The sequence below is a fragment of the Sinohyriopsis cumingii genome, chromosome 16 (genome assembly GCF_028554795.1).
Source record: "Sinohyriopsis cumingii isolate HCF-2022 chromosome 16, ASM2855479v2, whole genome shotgun sequence".
NCBI classification, from domain to species: domain Eukaryota; kingdom Metazoa; phylum Mollusca; class Bivalvia; order Unionida; family Unionidae; genus Sinohyriopsis; species Sinohyriopsis cumingii.
This window is the reverse complement of record NC_142976.1, coordinates 75,748,608-75,769,123: the sequence shown is the minus strand read 5'-3', so window position 1 is coordinate 75,769,123 and position 20,516 is coordinate 75,748,608. Positions and strand designations below refer to the sequence as shown.

General features: G+C 36.4%; 1 protein-coding gene across 2 annotated transcripts in view; it reads right to left on the bottom strand.

Annotated features, from left to right (window-relative positions):
* Positions 1-16,930, bottom strand: part of LOC149780819 (TOX high mobility group box family member 4-like) — a 107,566-nt gene extending 90,636 nt beyond the window's left edge. For both annotated transcript variants that reach the window (XM_089937884.1, XM_089937885.1), the window contains exons 1-2: positions 16,869-16,930; positions 5,884-5,982 (exon numbers count right to left, since the gene is read on the bottom strand). The gene's annotated coding sequence lies outside the window, so the exon portion shown is untranslated. The remainder of the gene's footprint in view (positions 1-5,883; positions 5,983-16,868) is intronic.
* Positions 16,931-20,516: the final 3,586 nt, after the last annotated feature.

Below are 20,516 nucleotides of genomic sequence, written 5' to 3'. Positions count from 1 at the left end.
GACTTTTTTGCCCTTCCTGTATGCTACTTTGGTGGTTCTTCCTTGGTTCTTACTCCATCAGTTTATACTGGTTGCTATGTATAGCCTATCATGTTCCGAAAGATGCCAATCAGCGCCCCCCCCCCCAATGGAACCCCTTTGGATCTCAAAACACTTTCCTTGTCTTGAAAATGCCCCAATGCTGTGTGGGAGATTGGCAGAAAAGCAAATATGCTGATTGAATATTTGACATCAGATCTGCTGACTTGATGTTTAATCAACCATTTAATTTTGTGGGGGTGTGCCTGAGATATTCTTAAGTTATGATTTTTTTTTACTGCAGGATAATTAATTTTTTTAAAATAATTAATATAATAGATTCTTTAATTTTAATAAAACATAGCAAAATATTTTTTTTTCGAGCTATTTGAAGACCAGATATTTGTTTAAAAAAATCCTGAGCCCCCTCTTGGAAAATTAAATGGTCAATCCTTTAATGAACAGAAAATGCATCAGACATAAGAATAGTCTTTCTCTGAAGACCAACCAGAACTTATTGAAGAGAATGCTGGAAAAAATATATTAATTCAGGAGTCCTATGGCATATATAAAGTTCATAAAGCAATCAAGAAAATTTCACTGCAGTAGGACAAGACTTGACAATGAAATCTGTTCATGGTTGCTGCCTCATCAAACATTTTAAATGTAAAATTCCCCATCAAATGTGTACTCTTCCCTAGTATAATTAAATACCAATTTATGAAGAAGACAAAAAAGGCAAAACTCCAGGATTTGTTGATGCACAGGTTTTGCTGCAATTCACTGTTGCTGCTATTGTTTGCACATAACGCAAACACCATATATACTTCACTGTATGTGCACTGTATAAACACCCATGTCCTTATGGTCAAGCAAAATGGCATACACCATCACGTGACAAAAAACCACTATGCAACTCTTTGTTTTCTGTAGAGCTTATCTCAAGCAAGGTCACTTCTCCCCCTCATGTCATAGCTAACCCACTGGAGACCATTTTCTTCTACCTGTAAGTGATACATGTACATTGGTATCACTCTATCTTCCTCACATGAGGCCACCTCTCTTATAAGGCCACTTTCATTTCTGGTAAGGAAGTCACCACGCTACCACGCATGGCTGGTGTTGGTGGTGACATATACTTTGAAAATGGTTACAAAGTATAAACTTGAAAGTTGCACAGTGAAGCCATGTATCTATACGGTAAAGGGTAATCAGTGATTTTCCTTGAAGTTACCCTCAATATCTCCAGCTGATTGTGAAGTCTTAGAGCACCTGCCTACAGCAAACAATTTTTAGAAGTTACTATTTGTCATAGTGGGGCCACAAAAAGGGAAATCTCAGAGGCTTGAACTAAGTAGTCTGATCTAGATTATATATTTAAAGGTTGAAAAATAAAAGACAGTAAAGTAAATGTATTGTATAACATATACTTACTATGTGCAACATTAAAAATATATTTTCAAATATTAAATTACACATTTTCAAAGTTATTTTTAATATTATTTTTAATTAGTGAATAATGAAAACAGTGGGATAAGGATTAATATTAAATGGATAATTAATCAGAAAAGCCAAATAACTAAGTATTCAGTAATAGTAGTGGTTCTTAACCCATGGGCCATGACCCAAAACTGGGTTATCATGCTTTTTTGTGTAAGTCGCTGATATCAGATTTAATAATTTGAAATTTGCTACCTAAACGTTCTTTTCAGAATTTGACGGCTGGCAGGGCTAACAATATATCCTAATTTGGGCTGTTGCCCAAAAACGTTTTGAAAATTGGCCTCTACTGGCACATATGATCATTTCAAATCAGTTGTGTTCTGCATTTCTTGTACTCTTTCCAACAAATTCAATTTCCAACTCAAAACTGCGAGTCAGTTTTGGACCACACCCCACAGGTTAAGAACCACTGTTATAAGAGTGAACTGTCAAACATTAATATATTTATTTGAAATGATATCAGCCAGTATGCAAAACACTCTATCAAACATTAAAAAATCCACCCCATCTGTTTACCACCCTTCTGCACACACCTTGCATTACATCTGAAACTGACCAACTACCTTCCTTGTTTATTTATTTATTACGTTTGCTTGTTATCCACATATCAAACCCAAATATTTGCGTAGTCTCTTTTCAAGTGTTGAAGACAATGAACAGAAAGAATAAAGTAAAATCGCTGTGTTAATCCAGGAAGTGAAGATGATTCTTCAACAAAAAAAAGGCAGACATTTCAGCCTTGTGAAAAAACACCGATGGTCAGCGCACATGTGTAGCATATCAAAGGCTCAACCAGGGGCAATGTGAAGTTCCACATCTTTTTGTTCACCCTAATGGGAGGATGAATTCTCGTCATGCAGTTATGAGTGTTTTCCATCCAGAAAAGTACCAGCTACGCAATAGCAACAGGTATGTATTACTGATACAACGTATTGAAGTGAATACTTATTACAGAAATTAATAAATAGGTATCTACAGGCCCTGTGATCATTATCAGCATCAATGTCGCGACCCTTCCCCACTGAGATTTGATTTTTTTCATACACAAGTAACCAGTCCCCAATAGAATTTATTTTGGATATTGAGTCAACATTTTTTCTTCTGTATGAACTACTTTGGAAATAAATGCAGCAGTCTTTTCATTAATGATTTCATCTTCACTTCTTTACATTTTCAATCCATGATTATGACCATATGCACTTCATTGGGGTTGAAGATAATGAAAATGCGTTTGATTCTGTCCAAAGCAGTCCAAATGATAACTCAGTCACTGATGATTCGAATATCAGCAGTAACCATTTGCAATAATTTGGTTACCAGTTAATCGTTACCCCCTCCCACCTTGCCTAGGAACACCTAGCATGTTTACAAATTGAGTACATGTGGAAGCAAATTGAAAATATGGATAACTTTCCCACTCATAGATATTTTTTTTAAAATGAGTCACTTAAAACATGATTTGAAATAATTTTGTATATCTGCCCCAGATGGGACTCTATACATGCACGCTAATCATAATCTGCTGTTTTAAGGTATGGTACAATATGGTAATTTGGAGGGTACTCTGATTAACATTGTTGTTTGATGCATTCTTGTAAACAATCTGAAATTTAGTAGTATATCATCAAATGCTTGAGAGTTTTTATTTCATAAAGGGTATAACTTAAGTAAGCTGAGATCTGAAATACATAGAGTAGAGAGATCATGTGACTGAAAATATCTTCTGATTGGCTCTCTTGATTTCTTGTCAACATGCTTCAATATCACAAAGCATTGCATGATATAATTCTGATGGCCTGCTGACAAGTCGTATAAATCAAAGCAAAACAATTTTTGTTACATAGGTGTCCCATTGCAAAACATTTGTATGATGCCAAGTTGTTATCTGCATGTATTACCCTAAAGTTTGAAGAAGTGTCCTGTTGATACATGCAACATTTCAGTCAGCACAAAAATGACTATTGAACATAGACTTTGCCTGTGTCATATTATACTGAGATATTTTATACATAATAATTCAATTAAAAAATAAAATGGGATCAATGACCACACACCTTATAACAAGGACCATCTTATAAAGTGGCACCTTGGGTACTACTATATCATTCAAGCACCACAATATTACCCATGTGTTATTTGAAATTAGCGCATACCCCAGTAAGTGACTCAATGCACTGGCAGAACAAGTTCTTTGTTATTTCTTTCCATGTATGTCTCAGCATAGGTCTTGCTAGGATTTTAAAACCAAGAGTCCAAGACTCCCATTTTTGTAAAAATAGGAGCCCCACCAGCAAAAGTTGCAGTCCCCTTCCAGAAAACTATGCAAATTATAAGAACTATTGGTTGCCATTGAGTTTAATTTCCACATTCTTTAAAACACTGACATAGCTCTTGTTTGTCCATCAGAGAGTGATTTTTGTCAATGCAAGGAAGGTCTTCTTCAAAGCACTAAACTAGGTAGTCCGAGTTCTCTCTGACCCTTGCTATCCCATTTTTGATATTTGGACATTTATGTTGAGGTGTACACCCCAGCATAAATATCCAAATATCAAAAATCGGGAGACAAGGGTCAGAGGAAACTCGGACCATAAGCCAGGCATCACACACTTACACACTTAAGCACTTTCCTGAATCTCAGTACAATCTTGGTCAGTTTGCTGTTGAACACCAAAATACTCATACAAGTCATGTCTCAACGTTCTTGATTCTGAGGTCACGTGCACTGCTTATTCCGCTTCACTACGTACATGACAATGAAAACTAATTTTTTTTATTTGATGTACTGTTATCAATGACCACATGTACATCTCTGGGTCTTTCTGCCCCTGAATTCAAAGCACTGTAAATATCAGTACATTTTCCCACCCAGCTGACAGTCAAAGCCTTTGATCTTGCCGCCCAGCTATTGCAGTATGTTCTTTTGATGTACTTTTATAATGGCGTTACATACGGGGGGGGGGGGGGGGCGAAGGGGCCTTTCACTAAATTCTGTCCTTGTAAATATCAGCATAGATAATTGATCATCACTTTTCCTACACAGTATGTGGCTCAAGCATGACTGGCAAGCCTTTGAATTTTGCCGCCCACCTATTACATGCGAACGGAGAACTACCGCCTAATTGATTTTCTGCGTTCCCAATAAAAAATTGTCGTCCAAATACGCGTGAAAAAGCGTTTCTGAGACCTCTGTATGAATTAACTGGTGTAGACCAGGGGTTTCGAACCCGTACAACCACAAGGACCACATAATCACTAGTACGTTGGCCTAAGGGCCGCATCACAGAAACCTTTTCATAAAGTGAAAGCAACTCACATAAAAGGTAGTTGAAATACTGGAAACAATAAGTAAAGTAACAATTTTTATCAAACTGGCTGGCTGTGAAGAAAAAACTTGCACAGTTAATTATTTCATAAATTCTGGGTGTTACTGTGGGCTACAGGATATAACTCCATGGACCATATGTGGCCCACATGTCTCAGACTGGTGAAGACCATGATCTGACACAAAATGTGACTACCTGATCTGGGTCTACGCTGTTCAAAGTTCAGATTACTTTAAATATCAGTAATGTGACAATGTATCAAAATAACTAAAGTCTAATCAGAAAAGCCATAGAACCAAGTATATGATTATTCAATTATGAATTTTCAATAATCATTATAAATAATTCAAGTTTTCCTCAGATTATGAAAGTTGTTTTCACACCTTTAATGTGAATGTTTACAATCCATTAAACCCACGCTATTTCTTTGCTCAATGATTGATAATTTCAGACAAATAGTCCCAATGATTGTTGTCTGCCTGTATCAGTCAAGAAACATTATTGCAAGATGACCTGGTAACAGTGACAATAATATAAATTTAAAGACACAAAGCAACAATTACAAATATAAACTACACGAAACATCTCCAACCATATTACAATCGATGCCTGATCAATTCTGATCTGATCACTGATTTTTTTAAATTTCAACTTTTTACCCCAAGACTACTTTATAAGATCCAATAGGCTAATGTTCTGAGTGTGTGTATGTGATTAGGATTTTTAATGTAGCTAAAAAAAAATCTGTCATATCGCTATGATGTCTGCAGTGTGACAATTTAAGTGATGTCTAGCACTGGGGCATCATGCCGCAGACATGTAGCATGATGCCCCACCCAGTCACATTATCCTGACACCAGGCCAACCAGTCCTAACACTAACCTCTTAATGCTGAGCATCTAGCGAGGCAGCTGTTACTACAATTTTTCTAAGTCTTTGGTATGACTCGTCCGAGGTTCAAACCCATGACCTCCCGCTTCTGAGTCGGATGCTCTAACCACTAGACCACCAGAGCGGTCTGTTCAGAGTGTATCCTTACCTTTTTTTTTAAAGCTTACACCATTCGTCTGACTGTAAGCCTGTTGAACTGTTCACTGGAAACCTTGAGTAATCACTGCAACCATTGCCTCTGCAACATCTGGCAAACAAAATAGTGAAAAGATTAAATCAATTAATATTCTAGGGCAGAAAATAGTTACAGAATTTATTAGGGTCAACTATAATAAAGGGTATGAATTATAATTTCCTGCTGGACACAAAAGTCTAAAAGGTTACTTAGACCATTTACTTGAATTGTATTTTTAAGTACACACTGTCCCAAAAATTTCAAAATTGTATGGATAGGAAAATGTTATAACTGTAATAGCCTGACTCTAATTACAATGTGTGGTTTACACACAACTGGCAATGGCGAAAAACTTGATTTTGATAACTGAGCAGAGTTTGACAGGTAGGGTGCACACAGTGGTTCAGAAAGTTCATGTGATGTTTGGGGATCCTGCCAGACTTCTCTTCCTTTAAATTGCAGCACCCAGGTGTGCATACCAAGACAGACAGACAGACAAAGACATGTGCATGGTCTGATTTGTACTTGTCCCCTAACCCAAAAACAATGAAGTGCATGTTTGCATGGAAATGGGGTATCATGAGGTGTGTGGCTCCATTCCTACCTGATGAATAATTAAGTAGCATGCTTTTCATGCAATGAAGTGTTTGGGTGGTAGCCCTTGATTACCCACCACCCAACAAGAAACTGATTGGTCGGCTTTGTTGACATTAATCCTTGGTACATGCCCAAATGGGTGCATACTTAGTAAATTTAAGCATGATGATGATGTACACAGTCATATACATTATCTGTTCCCCCGAAGCATTAAACATGGTTACTGGTATGTAGAGTATCTGTTCCAGGAACATTCTACAGCTACATACATTATGTTCCAGGAACAGTCTACATGGCTGTATACATTATCTGTTCCTGAAGCATTATACATGGTTACTGTTAAGTACAGCATCCATTCCAGGAACATTCTACACAGTTATATACAGTATCAATTCCAGGAACATTCTACAGTTATATGCCAAAACCATTCCTGGAACATTTCTACACAGTTATATGCAATATCCATTACTAGAACATTTCTACACAGTTATCAGTTATATACAGTATCCATTCCAGGAACATTCTTCTGTTACAGCATCCGTTCCAGGAACATTCTACAAAGTTATATACAGTATCCATTCCAGGAACATTCTACACAGCAGTTAACACAGTTATATGCAATATCCATTCCAGGAAGATTCTACACAGTTGCACGCAATACCCATTCCTGGAACCTTTCTAAACAGTTATCAGATATATACAGTATCCATTCCAGGAACATTCTACAGTTACATGCAATATCCATTCCAGGAGCGTTCTATACAGTTATCAGTTATATACAGCATCCATTCCAGTAACATTCTACACAGTTATACACAGTTTCCATTCCTAGAACATTCTACACAGTTTTATATAGTATCCATTCCAGGAACATTCTACACAGTTATATACAGTATCCATTCCAGGAACATTGTACAAAATTATATACAGTATCCATTCCAGGAACATTCTACACAGTTATATATATCATCCAATCCAGGAAATCTTCAGTGTTGTATACATTATCTGTTCCTGAAGCATCATACACCATTATGACGGTATATCCTCCAAGACAATTACTTATGGTTACATATCAGGGTTGATGCAAGGAACTATGTGGGTGAAATAGCTGCCCTTAAACCTGTCAATTCATCATAACAAGTTCAAAAAGTTAATCTCACTTTTCGCCTTGCCTTGGTTGCATGGCACGAATGCCAAGCCCTTCTGTTTCAATAAAAGGCATTAATTACTGAATTAAAATGTCAACTTTTGGGTCAAATATCCAGATAAAAGATGGAAAGTTAGAAAAAGAAATGTTATGATCAGTAGCCAATTTTTTGTGCTAATTTTACGATTATAAATGCCAGAAATTTACATCATCCACAAATGTAATGCTAAAAGATTTGCACTTGAACCTTAAAAACCATGATAGAGACAATTATGGATTTTCAACTAAAACTTAAATTTGAGGCTGCATACAAAAACTGGTTAAGTAAAACAAAATATTAATATTTTAAAAACGTAATAGTATTTCATCAGTGATCTAACCATATGAAATGAAAATATGCAAACAGAGCATAAAGTGACTATTTTATCAATTTCAGACATGTTCCACTTTCCCAGCTTCACCATATACCAGTTGACGTGTGCTAACTTCACCCAAATATTAATGTCCAGCATGGACTCTGATGTATATTAATGTATATTATCTGTTCCAAGCATATTAACTGGTATGTATAGTGTCTGTTCCCAGAGCACTATACATGGTTATGTATGGAGTCTGTTCCAAGTACATTATAATTGGTTATGTATGATCATTAGTAATTTCCCGTAAGTATCTTAAGATTTTGAAAATTTTCAACAATATCTCACTGCCTTCATCAGTGACTAATGTTATCACATGACTTATATGATATGAGGAGACTGGTGTAGGTGACGGTAATTCAAGTGCCTCACCCCTGTTTAGTGTTGGCCTTCACTCACTTATTTCAATCACCTCTTTCACCTTCCTTTTCCATGTGTTGTCCCCTGATGTGATGACCTTGGTGTGATTTGGAACGATGGAATGTCCCATACTGCTACAGCGACTCTCTACTGATATGTTCCTTAATCCATGTTTCTAAGATTCTACATGTTTCCCCGATGTAGTCATTCTCACAATCATTACATTTGCTATAATAAACTACATATTTCATGAAATTTTTTGTTTTGTCTCTCACCCATGTACGTTGTTGTCTTAAACATTACAAGTCACATGATCATCATTAGTCACTGATGAAGGCAGTGTGATATTGCCAACAAAATCCAAAATCTAAGGATACTTATGCTCTGAGAAACGTAAATGACTTATGATCATGTATTATCCAAAGCAAGGAAGAACCTTTTCAGTTGGTTATGTATGGTGTTGTAACCAGCACACTATAATTGGTTATGTGTGGCGTTGTAACCAGCACACTAGAACTGGTTATATATGGTGTTGTAACCAGCACACTATAATTGGTTATGTGTGGCGTTGTAACCAGCACACTAGAACTGGTTATGTATGGTGTTGTAACCAGCACATTATAATTGGTTATGTATGGTGTTGTAACCAGCACACTATAATTGGTTATGTATGGTGTTGTAACCAGCACACTATAATTGGTTATGTATGGTGTTGTAACCAGCACACTATAACTGGTTATGTATGGTGTTGTAACCAGCACACTATAATTGGTTATGTATGGTGTTGTAACCAGCACACTGTAACTATGTGTGGTGTTGTAACCAGCACACTATAACTGGTTATGTGTGGCGTTGTAACCAGCACACTATAATTGGTTATGTGTGGCGTTGTAACCAGCAGACTATAATTGGTTATGTATGGTGTTGTAACCAGCACACTATAACTGGTTATGTATGGTGTTGTAACCAGCACACTATAATTGGTTATGTATGGTGTTGTAACCAGCACACTATAATTGGTTATGTATGGTTGTGTAACCAGCACACTATAATTGGTTATGTATGGTGTTGTAACCAGCACACTATAATTGGTTATGTATGGTATCTGTTCCAAGCACATCATAATTTGCTTATGCATGGTGTCTGTTCCAGGAGCATTATACCTGGTTATATACAGTGTCTGTTCCAGGAGCAACTTTGATGACATGTTCCTAATTTATGCAACCATCTTGTAGTTGCAGTATGAAATTAATGAACTGATGCAATGTTAAATATTTTCTATTCATGTGTATGTATTAAATGCCATGAAATACTCCACACTTTTGCATTTTTTCTGTTCAGTTTCCAACTGCCATGAAAAATGTTTTTCTTTGTGAGTCTTGTAATGAGAAACAGTGTCAGCTGCATGTTCCTTTGTATCAATCAATACTCGGGTAATTAGATACCTGACCAAACTAGCTACCACATATAACAGTTTAAAAGACCGTCTAAGTTCCAAAGAGGCTTAGATATTGTGTACAACAGAATATTCCTGTGCCACCCTATAATTATGGTATACTCTCCCTCAATCTGTCTTTTCTTTGGTTCAACTCTATTTCCAATTAAACCACTGGGTGGAAAATCACCTAGAGTTAGGTCAGCGGGAATCATGTCATGTAGATCTTGTTCAGGTTTAGTCCTTTAATTTTGTTAGAAAATGCCATATTGAACTTTTAGTGAAAACTACATGTTGATACAACCATCTATTAAGCAGGAGTAGAAATAGCAACATTTTCAACATGGCCATTACTGCATATTGGATGTTAGAGTGGCTCCAATCTTATTTTGAAAACAAAAACATTTGTTTCTGGTCAACATAAAATCCCCATTTTTTTTTGCTAACCCTAGCACACCCCCCTGTAAATCTTTTTCTTCCTGAAATTGATTTGTATATTTAATTGACACAATTTTGCCCAGTATTTTAGATATACTAACCATTATACTATATACATGTTATTTACAAAAAAAAACCCATACCCACCCTAATTTTAAAACCATATAGAAAACATGCATTGGTGGGCCTTAGGATCAACTAGATATAGTTAGGAGAATTAAGAATACCAAGATCATCAAGATGGCTGATATGGTGGCCATATTGGATATCATATGTGCACTATTTTCAGTTAGGACCGACTAGACACCACAATGAGTCGTTTAGTGAAAATTCTCCTCATACAAATATCCACGCAAATATTTTCAATATAGCTGCTATGATGGCCATACTGAATATTTGAAATGCACCGTTTTCATTTAGGACCAACAAGGCACTATACAAAGCCTTTAAGGAAAAATTACAAGTCATTGTGACTTTCAATTCAGGAGGAGTAGCTTGAACACAATTTTCAAGATGTCTGCACAACAGATCAGCACCATTTCATTTTATGACCAACTAGATACCATAAAAGTTCTCTTAGTGAAAATGCCATTATAACTGACTTTCCATTAAGGCTGAGTAGCAAAAACAAGACTTTCAAAAGGCAGTTATAGATGTCCTAACAGCACCATTTCATTTTGGATCAACTAGAGCTTGGGATGAACGTTGTGGGAAGTCTGATGGTAATATTCCAAGCAGTTTAGGAAGAGTAGTGATAAAAAGTACTTGTTCTGTTGATTGGATGACGGACAACAGGTGATCCCATAAGGTCTTCCAATCATTGACCAGTACAAATAAAAGTATGTTTTTGATGGAATAAGCATGTAACATTTCAAACAGGTCTAGATGATACAACCAAAAGTATTTACCCAAGGAAAGATTAGATCTCAGTGTCATAAGTTATTTGGAATGGAGGCAGTAAGTTCAAACATTATAAGATACAAAATTTATGTATTCAAGTACTTTATTCTGGTAAAAAACAAAACACATTTATTACCTGACACGAAAAGAATCAAACACCAATACCTTGCAAGGTACAAGGGGAAATACTCTTCCTAGTTAAAATGACCACTTTACAATGCACACATACAAGCTAGAAATATGTCACTAATATATATTATGTGTGTGTGTGTGTGTGTGTGTGTGTGTACAGGGAAGATTTCCAAAACAAGAGTTTCCATGGGAGGGGGAGAGAGGTTTTTTTTAAAACTATACAACAGAATTTTGATTCTTATGAGGGTAATGTGTTATGCACTGAATAAAGCACATACAAATGTGTCATTAACTGAATAAAGCATATGATATATAAAACACGTAAAATATACTATCTGATACAATGGAATTTATTTGTCCTGGTTAGGTTAATTCCAAATGCCTGGAATATAACAATGTATCAAATACTATTTTCTGCATCTGTTTTTTTTGTTATGCAGTTTATTCTGGTAAAAAGAAAACACATTTATACAGCCTAACTCCAAAATAACCATGCCATGTTTTCTTGTAGAACACACTCTTCCCCACCAAGAAACCCTCTTCTTTGCAAACAAAGAACAAGAAGTCTCTCAATACCCATATATCAGTACACAATTGCACACACATATGCATACCCTGTTTGTCTCAGAGCAAGTAACAGGATCATATGTAGAAACACATTTCATTAACATTCTTTAACAGGTGCTGACAAGCTGAGTATTTCCACGGGAAGATGACTTCCTTGGTTGGACATTATACCAAAACAGGTTGTTTCAATGGGGTGGGGGGCTTATTTGCTCCAGGGCAGGTTAATTCCAAGAGTGTTTATAACCTATTTTTACCAGGGTAAACAAGTTTCAGGGTATCATACCATAATTTTGGTGATATCTTTGTCTTTTTTATGTGCTTTATACCATATGTGAGTGTGAGACAGAGACAACACATTTTTAGGACAGAGTTTGTTAAGCAATTTTGCATCCTTGAAGGATGGGTAGCAAACACACACTATATACATATATATATACATATAAAGTTTGCAACTTAGTTACCTAAAAATGTAAACTTCACCTTGATCTGTTATGGAAAATAAAAACGACTTTTAGATGTGCAATGGCACATAGTAATTTATGACTCTAGAGATGCTCCCTCACTCTAAAATGGTCTTAATGCTAATTCTGATAGTGCTCTGGTGTAGCACAAAGTGAAATGTATTTTGTGGAGTGTTGGTACAAATTGCGCTGACACAGAAACTCTTGCACATTCACAGGCATGTGTTTTAATAGGTGACTGATCATGAACCCATTCCCAAGCAAGTTATCAATGCCCGATTTCCGCAAGTTAGCCTTACCATTTAATGATGAAGACAAGCCACCTTCTGTTTCGAAACTTAAACAGTAATATGTAAATTATAAGTTGTGTTTTAAGAATAGAATTGGTGAAAAGCACTTTCTAATTTAAATGTAAAAAAATGAATATTTTAGCTGCAGTGTTCATGTTATTTTCTTTATAAAATATATATATATATATATATATATATATATATATATATATATATATATATATATATATATATATGCAGCCAGGTAACACAGTTTTCATGTAAGTTATGACTGTCATGCATCATAACATATCAGTGCATGTATATTTATTATTTTAGGTGTAGTTGTAAGAACAATTAAAGGATGTTAAAAAGTAGGAAAAGGTATAGGAAGTTTTGTGAGCACTTGACTAAATTTATGACAAAAGTTTCTTAGACATTTTAAATCTCATGAAATTTGTAAATGCCACTCTGGAGCCTATACTAAAATGCAGCACAGTAACTATCCAAAGTTTTTCAATTACACTTAAAGCATGTAGATGACTAATAACTGAATTAAAAGCAGAATAGCAAGACAATATATGATTTGGGGCGCAGAATGGCCTAAAGCGCTCTCCGTTACGGATCACTGCCATCTGTCTGCATGGGTTCGAGTCTAAGAATCGGCCAATGTGGGTATGTGAGAAAGCCTACCAGCAGCTTCTCGTGGGTCAATGGTTCTTCATAGGTTCTTCCTCTGCCATTAATACTGGCCGCCATGCATAGCCTATCGTGCACTGAAAAATGGCGTTAAACCCCACAATAATATATGATTTCACCACAAGAGTCTTGACGTTTTATCAGTAAAATATGATGAAGATTTGTGACAGCACAAAACAAAGTGATACCCCACCCCTCCATTACAGTCACATTTATAGCAAAGATAATGCTATTTAATTCTCAAAAATTTTTATTATACTTTTTTGATAAAACATCAAACTCCTGTGTAATCTGAGTTCCTCTGACCCATCCCATCCCATTTTTTATATCTTGATATTTATTTTTGGGTGTAGGTTCAGAGTCATTTGCCTAATGAAAAAGGGGTTTATTACTGATATCAAGTGACTTCTGAACGTCTAATGTTATAGACTTGCAGTTGATATATTAATAATATTCACTGACTAGCAGTGTAAATATGCAAATGGTGAGTACCAGGTCAAATTTTATTAATGCTGTAGTTTCTCATCTGTCAGCAGATTGAAGATATATGATTATAATACTACTGATTTCTCAGAAAATCATTTTCCTATTGATTTCATGCAGATATGACTCAATGTAACTTTATTTAACTTTGCTAGATCCGCTGGCAAGTGGCTACATTATGCGGCAAGGATAACACTAACAGGCAAAGTTTGCAACTTAGTTACCTAAAAATGTAAACTTCACCTTGATCTGTTATGGAAAACAAAAACGACTTTTAGATGTGCAATGGCACATAGTAATTTATGACTCTCGAGATGCTCCCTCACTCTAAAATGGTCTTAATGCTAATTCTGATAGTGCTCTGGTGTAGCACAAAGTGAAATGTATTTTGTGGAGTGTTGGTACAAATTGCGCTGACACAGAAACTCTTGCACATTCACAGGCATGTGTTTTAATAGGTGACTGATCATGAACCCATTCCCAAGCAAGTTATCAATGCCCGATTTCCGCAAGTTAGCCTTACCATTTAATGATGAAGACAAGCCACCTTCTGTTTCGAAACTTAAACAGTAATATGTAAATTATAAGTTGTGTTTTAAGAATAGAATTGGTGAAAAGCACTTTCTAATTTAAATGTAAAAAAATGAATATTTTAGCTGCAGTGTTCATGTTATTTTCTTTATAAAATCGGTTTGAAATCATAAGTGAACATGTAATGGTGAACATCAAATACAAATATTCTAATACTGAAGAAAATGTTTAGATAGCTAAGTTTCATCAAAATACTTGTTACCCTTTTAACATATTTTGGCATTCTTGGCTTCCAGCCAGCTGAAATGTAGGTCAATGGAACTTTAAAACATCCATTTGCTTGTGTAAGAATCTGAATTTACAAGAAATTTTTTTAAACAGTAAGTAAAGTTTGATTAAAGCAACAGGACTTTAATTTGTTGGAACAGTGTCGATATGTGCTGCCAAGTGTGAGATATTCCTAAATAATATGGCCTGTCATTCTAGGCAGTCAACGGAGGAACACGCTTCTTAATGCCATTATCAGAGCAGTAAGACATCAAAGCCAAAAACATAAATATCGGAAGAGATGGCTTACATTGTAGGACTAAGTACCATCCCCCACCCACATGTATTGAATGGATCGTGCATTATGAATAGCCTTTAAAGGCTACTGGTAATACACAATTCAGTACAGGCGGATGGGGGATTGTAATCAGATTGTGAAGAAATGGCTAAACATTATGGCAATAGTGCTGTCCCATTTCTTGTAGTTAGGTCTCATGCACCATTCAGCAGTGTGAGTGTGAATTAACAACTTTTAATAACAATATTCTATATCTTTTTGTCCACATACTTTAATGCAGTGTACATCAATATGGAGTCTGTATGTGGTGAAAATGAAATGCTTTGACACTTGTGAATAATCAATTTCATGGGAAGGAGAAGTGAATTTTGAATAACACTTAAAGATACTTAATCCTGCAATGTAAAACACATCACCAGATATTTTTTGTTTTCGGGGTGGGGGGTGGTGTCTTAATGCCTGCACAACTGCTTTGTGTAGCATGTTCCCAACTCTAGTGACAGTTAAAAGATAGGTAAAATTTTCAGGACTATCACATTGGCGACAAATATCAACATTCCTCCACATATTTAAGTGTTCTTGATATACTTACTTTGCTGCCTTTATCATGATGGACTAAAAAATCTGACACTAGCAATTGGACATATTTTCATGTTCTATTCACATACATTTCAGTTGGTTGCAATGCGATGGTAGCAAAGGAATGCCAAAGAAGGTTTCAACAAAGCCTTTTTTATTTAAGGAAACAAAATCATCTAATTGTTTTATCAAACACTGCCATTTTGGTGTGATTTTGTCCCTCATAGCCATAATAAAAAAAAGTACATTTCTTTTGCTATATTGAAACAATAAATAGTGCATTTATGCTTCAACTACAAGAATGAACTATTGCAACAGTAAGCAACGTTTCGTTTCATTCAAGAAACATATCCCCGCTTGAACCAATTTGAACATACTTCAGAATACCTCGACTACCATCGCATTTCAACAAATTCAAATATATGTCAACAGAACATGAAAATGCATCTATCTGCTAGTGTGAGAGTTTGATTCTACCAAGATAAACACAGCACAGCAAGTATATTAATTACATATAAATTTTTGGAAGAGTGTCGATATGGTCTGCCAAGTGTGCAAGATATTCCTGAAACTTTAACTACTTGTACCGAGGTCAAGTGACATTGGAACACGCTACACAAGGCTATTATTTGGGCAGTAAATAATAGTACTAAAACATAAATAACATGTGATATGTCTTACATTGTCCGACTAGAAGAAACTGAGCATGAAATCTTTTTTTGCACAGTTTGCAAATACAATGGATTCTAGTCAGCCCTGAATAACCTTGACAGTAATTCCCAAAATGGTAAAATGGCCATAAACAGCATTTTATGATGAAGACAATAAAACAATTCTCGATGCATTTCGGTGGTGGTAGTAATAATAATAATAATAATAGTGCTCAGAAAACATTTTTAGACACGAGCCCTGGGAACCAGTGTAAGTATATCACACAGGCACTTGATTTAGGGGGAAACTAATGTGTAGACTGTTGAGTGCAGACCTTAGTTTCCCCCTGAATCCAGTGCCTGTTCTAAACCGTTATGACTTTCATTTGTAGCAAAGCGCCGATATAGGTTGTCAAGCGCAAGATATTCCTGAAAATGTGACTTATCGTTACGACGTTAGCAGACGTCACAACACGCTACACAGCGCCGTTATTTAGCCATTAAGACCTCGACCCCCCCTCCCCCAAAGCATAAATGTCAGGTTTGTTGTCTTGCGTTGTAGGACTACCACCCACCCACCCACGTTTTCGTTACGAATCACGTTGTGAAGGTTCTTATGGGATTAACATATAGCACAACTATTTTAACACCTATATTTAAAACCCAATAGATATATTTTCACTCAATGTAAACTATTTCTGCTGTAAGTTTCTATAATTAAAGGAATACCTCAACTTTTCTGCACTGTCCGTGTACCGACCGGAAACGATAGTAAGGTACTATGGTCTTACCTATGATACAATTATGCATAGAGCTACATACTTGACGCGGAGCACAGAGAACAATTAGTAGAGTTTATTTCCGTATTTTTAGTAAAAGTCACGTGGGTCGTGTATGCGCATTTATTCATTTTAAATTAACTATAAATTGTTCTTTTAAAATTTAACACTAATTTTCTTTAACCAAACTCTAGTCAATCTTTGATTATTGAATGCGCTGCATCTTAACTGTCACCAAGAGACTTCCACACGAAATTTATCGAAAATTTATCGATGTGTATGGTCTTTTACAATAGTGGTCATGTACTAAACTTGGGTCAAGTAGAGCACGTGGAGTGGAATCGTCACAATATAGGGCAGTACAAAATTCGTTTATCAATATGCGTAGCTTTCATCGTGACATCACAGCGCGCGACATTCAATGCAGATTGTACTGGATCACACCTTCAGGTTCATTTTGTCCAAAAATGTCTACATACTTTAATATTGATTTTGCCGTATGCACTTCTCGGGGCGTCTAAATAATGACCTGTGTGACTTTTACTATAAAGTAAATCGCAATATTTTTCAAAATTCTAGGAGAGTATAATTTTTTTAAAACAAAGTATGGAGAAAAAATACGACAGCAAGCAAGTTAAGTAATACTACCGTAATTTCTACATGATTAAAGAGAGATAACCCTGCATCTCAAACAGTAAGAATACAGCGTTTACCTCCCAGTACACAACAGACAAAACCAATCCACTCGCCTCTGCCAAAGACTTGCAAATTGAAGAACAGGTTTTGGGTTTATGATATACAGATGTGAACAAAAGCCGATATTAGAAAACTTAATCATAGAGATCAACAACAATAAAATGAAAGAAGAAGGAAAAATGTCAAGGTTCGTCTCTTTTACAATGGAGGTTCATAGCTGGATATAGCACATACATTCATATAAATTCCAATATATGAAATCCTCGCTCAGTTAGCTTTTATCTACTTACTAGGGCACATCAGTCACAATAACAACACAGATCTTCACATTTTTTAATTAAATAGGAACAGACAATTGCATATTGATCGATACGACATGAATATATGAAAAACATAAAGCTACTTTCATTTTTTGTTTGTTTGTCTTACGTTAAACATTGGATATAAATTTTTCTCATGACACTCAAGGCCTGATCAAGGGGGGGGGGGTGTATTTCCATGGTTTCTGGACCCCCTCTTTTCCCCTCTCCCCAACACTGAAAAAGAACAAATGTACACACACAAGACATTTGACCATCGTTTTATTTTTGCGCCCGTTTACTGAGTATTACGCACACTCTGAGAAAACAGTTTCATAGACTTTTGCTTTGGTGCCCTTTTCGAATTTTGGAAACACCCCACCTCGCCCCCATCCTCAACACTTGAACAAATCCAGACATGACACATGTAAAGTTGATTTTCTCTGCGAGCTTTCAATCTTGTCACATAGCTTTCTTTTGCTCGCAGACATTTCGACATAGACGAACCAACAACCTCTATCTCTATCACAAAATGAGGAGAGTCATGATCCACTAAGAAAGAAAGTTGTTCAGTAGCTCCAAAAGATTACTTTTACATTTGACTTCAACAAACTATGGAACCAATGCTTACACATGCACGATGAGACTTAGATCGTTCAAATCTGAGTTGTCACCAGAGAAAGCAGGAGCTTCCGTACACAGTTGTGGGATTTAGCGACACCGAAACGACAAAGCCAAACTGAAGATGACAATCGTTTGAGAGTTTGAAGTCTCTTGATGGAACTAAATTTAGCACACAGGCTGAATTAACAACGTTCAAAATTATAGACAAAATTCAACACATTCAGCAACTAATTGACGACTTTAGTATCACCAATGGAAAAGCCTCTCGTCAAATGACCCACGTTTACCTCCTAGACGTAGCGGACGCAGAAAAAAGTGGCATTGGTGGACGAAATTCAGTACTAAACACTGTATTGTCCAAATTGACAATTCACAACATCAGATGTGCTTAGCCAGTGTAATCGCCGTGGAGCGAACGGACACCGAGAAGAATGATAACGCAGTGTGTGTGTGTGTGTGTGTGTGTGTGTGTGTCTGCGTGTGTGTGTGATTTGGGATTTTTAACGTAGCTTGAACAATTTTTGAGTCAAATCGCTATGATGTCTGCGGTGTGACAGTTTATAGTGACGTCTAGCACTGGGGCATCATGCCGCAGACATGTAGCATGATGTGCCACCCAGTCACATCATCCTGACACCAGGCCGACCAGACCTAACACTAACCTCTTAATGGATAACGCAGAATGGAATAGTTCACGAGTGAACATTAGACGATGGGCCAAACACCAAGAACTAAGAGAAGTCGAACTAATTTGTTTTGCATAAAGCAGACATTTCCAAAGAGACTTTGTGTATCATTCCTGAAATCTATAAACATGAAGACATGTCGCTCCTCGTTATACTAAGTGTACCCTCAAAGTGTTCACAGATTTTATCGTATTTCGAGGACCGAATTTTCCAGATGCAAAATACATTCATCTATATCATCATCAAGCTAATTGTTTTAGCTGATCTTGCTTATGAGAAGTGCATACAAGAACCTATATTTTGTTTACTGTTTCAATTTTTGCAAGATTCTAGAAGGACAAGGGAAAAAAATCTCTCATGGACCCCAATCTCTTCCCGGTGTTACCGAACTGATGTCAGACCCTACCGTTGACACTTGGAGTGAACTGGACATCCAGCGTTACGGGAACTTCTGAAGCTATCCTACAGTCATTACGGTCATGACTCACAGTTTATCGGGATAGGATGGACGATTACGTTCGACATATGATTCAAAATATATACAGAATGTTCCGAAGTCACCACGAATGGAACCAAACTTATCCATATGAAAATGGGACAAGTACATTCCATGAATTATTTGGCTATGTCTTCAATTAAAATGTCTTAAATGTTTGGAATGGCAGAAATGACCAAAGGCTACTTTTCACACGTTTTCAATACCAGAGCTAATCAACACGATGTGCTTCCACGTTTGCCTGTTCTTCACTACTACAACCCATATGGTATGTACGCAGAACAACTAGAAGCATCCTGCGATGGGTTGACTTTCAAGAAGAAATGTTGAAATATTACCCATCTGACGTAGACATTTCGCAACGGTGTTCTGGAAAATGTCGACAATTATTTATTTATCACGGAGGCATCGATCCGTATCCCCTCAATCCTATCCCTCGGTCAGCTGTCGATATTTTACAAAACTTTGTGCTAACTCCATTAAGTGTGTGAATGTGAAGACAAATTAATAAAACATGCTAGAAACGGCGGAGAAAAGAAAATTGAAAGTTTTCTGTGGATGGCTAGGATTTAGACGTACACTCCCTACGGTGTACGAATTCTTAGGGATGTTTATATCACGGATACCCGACCTGTTTTCATCTGCGAGACGTGACAAGCAAGCCAACGGCACAGGAGGTTTCAAAGTCAAAAATGTCTAGTGATAAATAGGTGGGAACACGATCACGATCGATGTTTCAAAGCCAATCTAGAATTTAGACGCAGTGTCGAAACGTACGACGCAGCCGACATCGAACC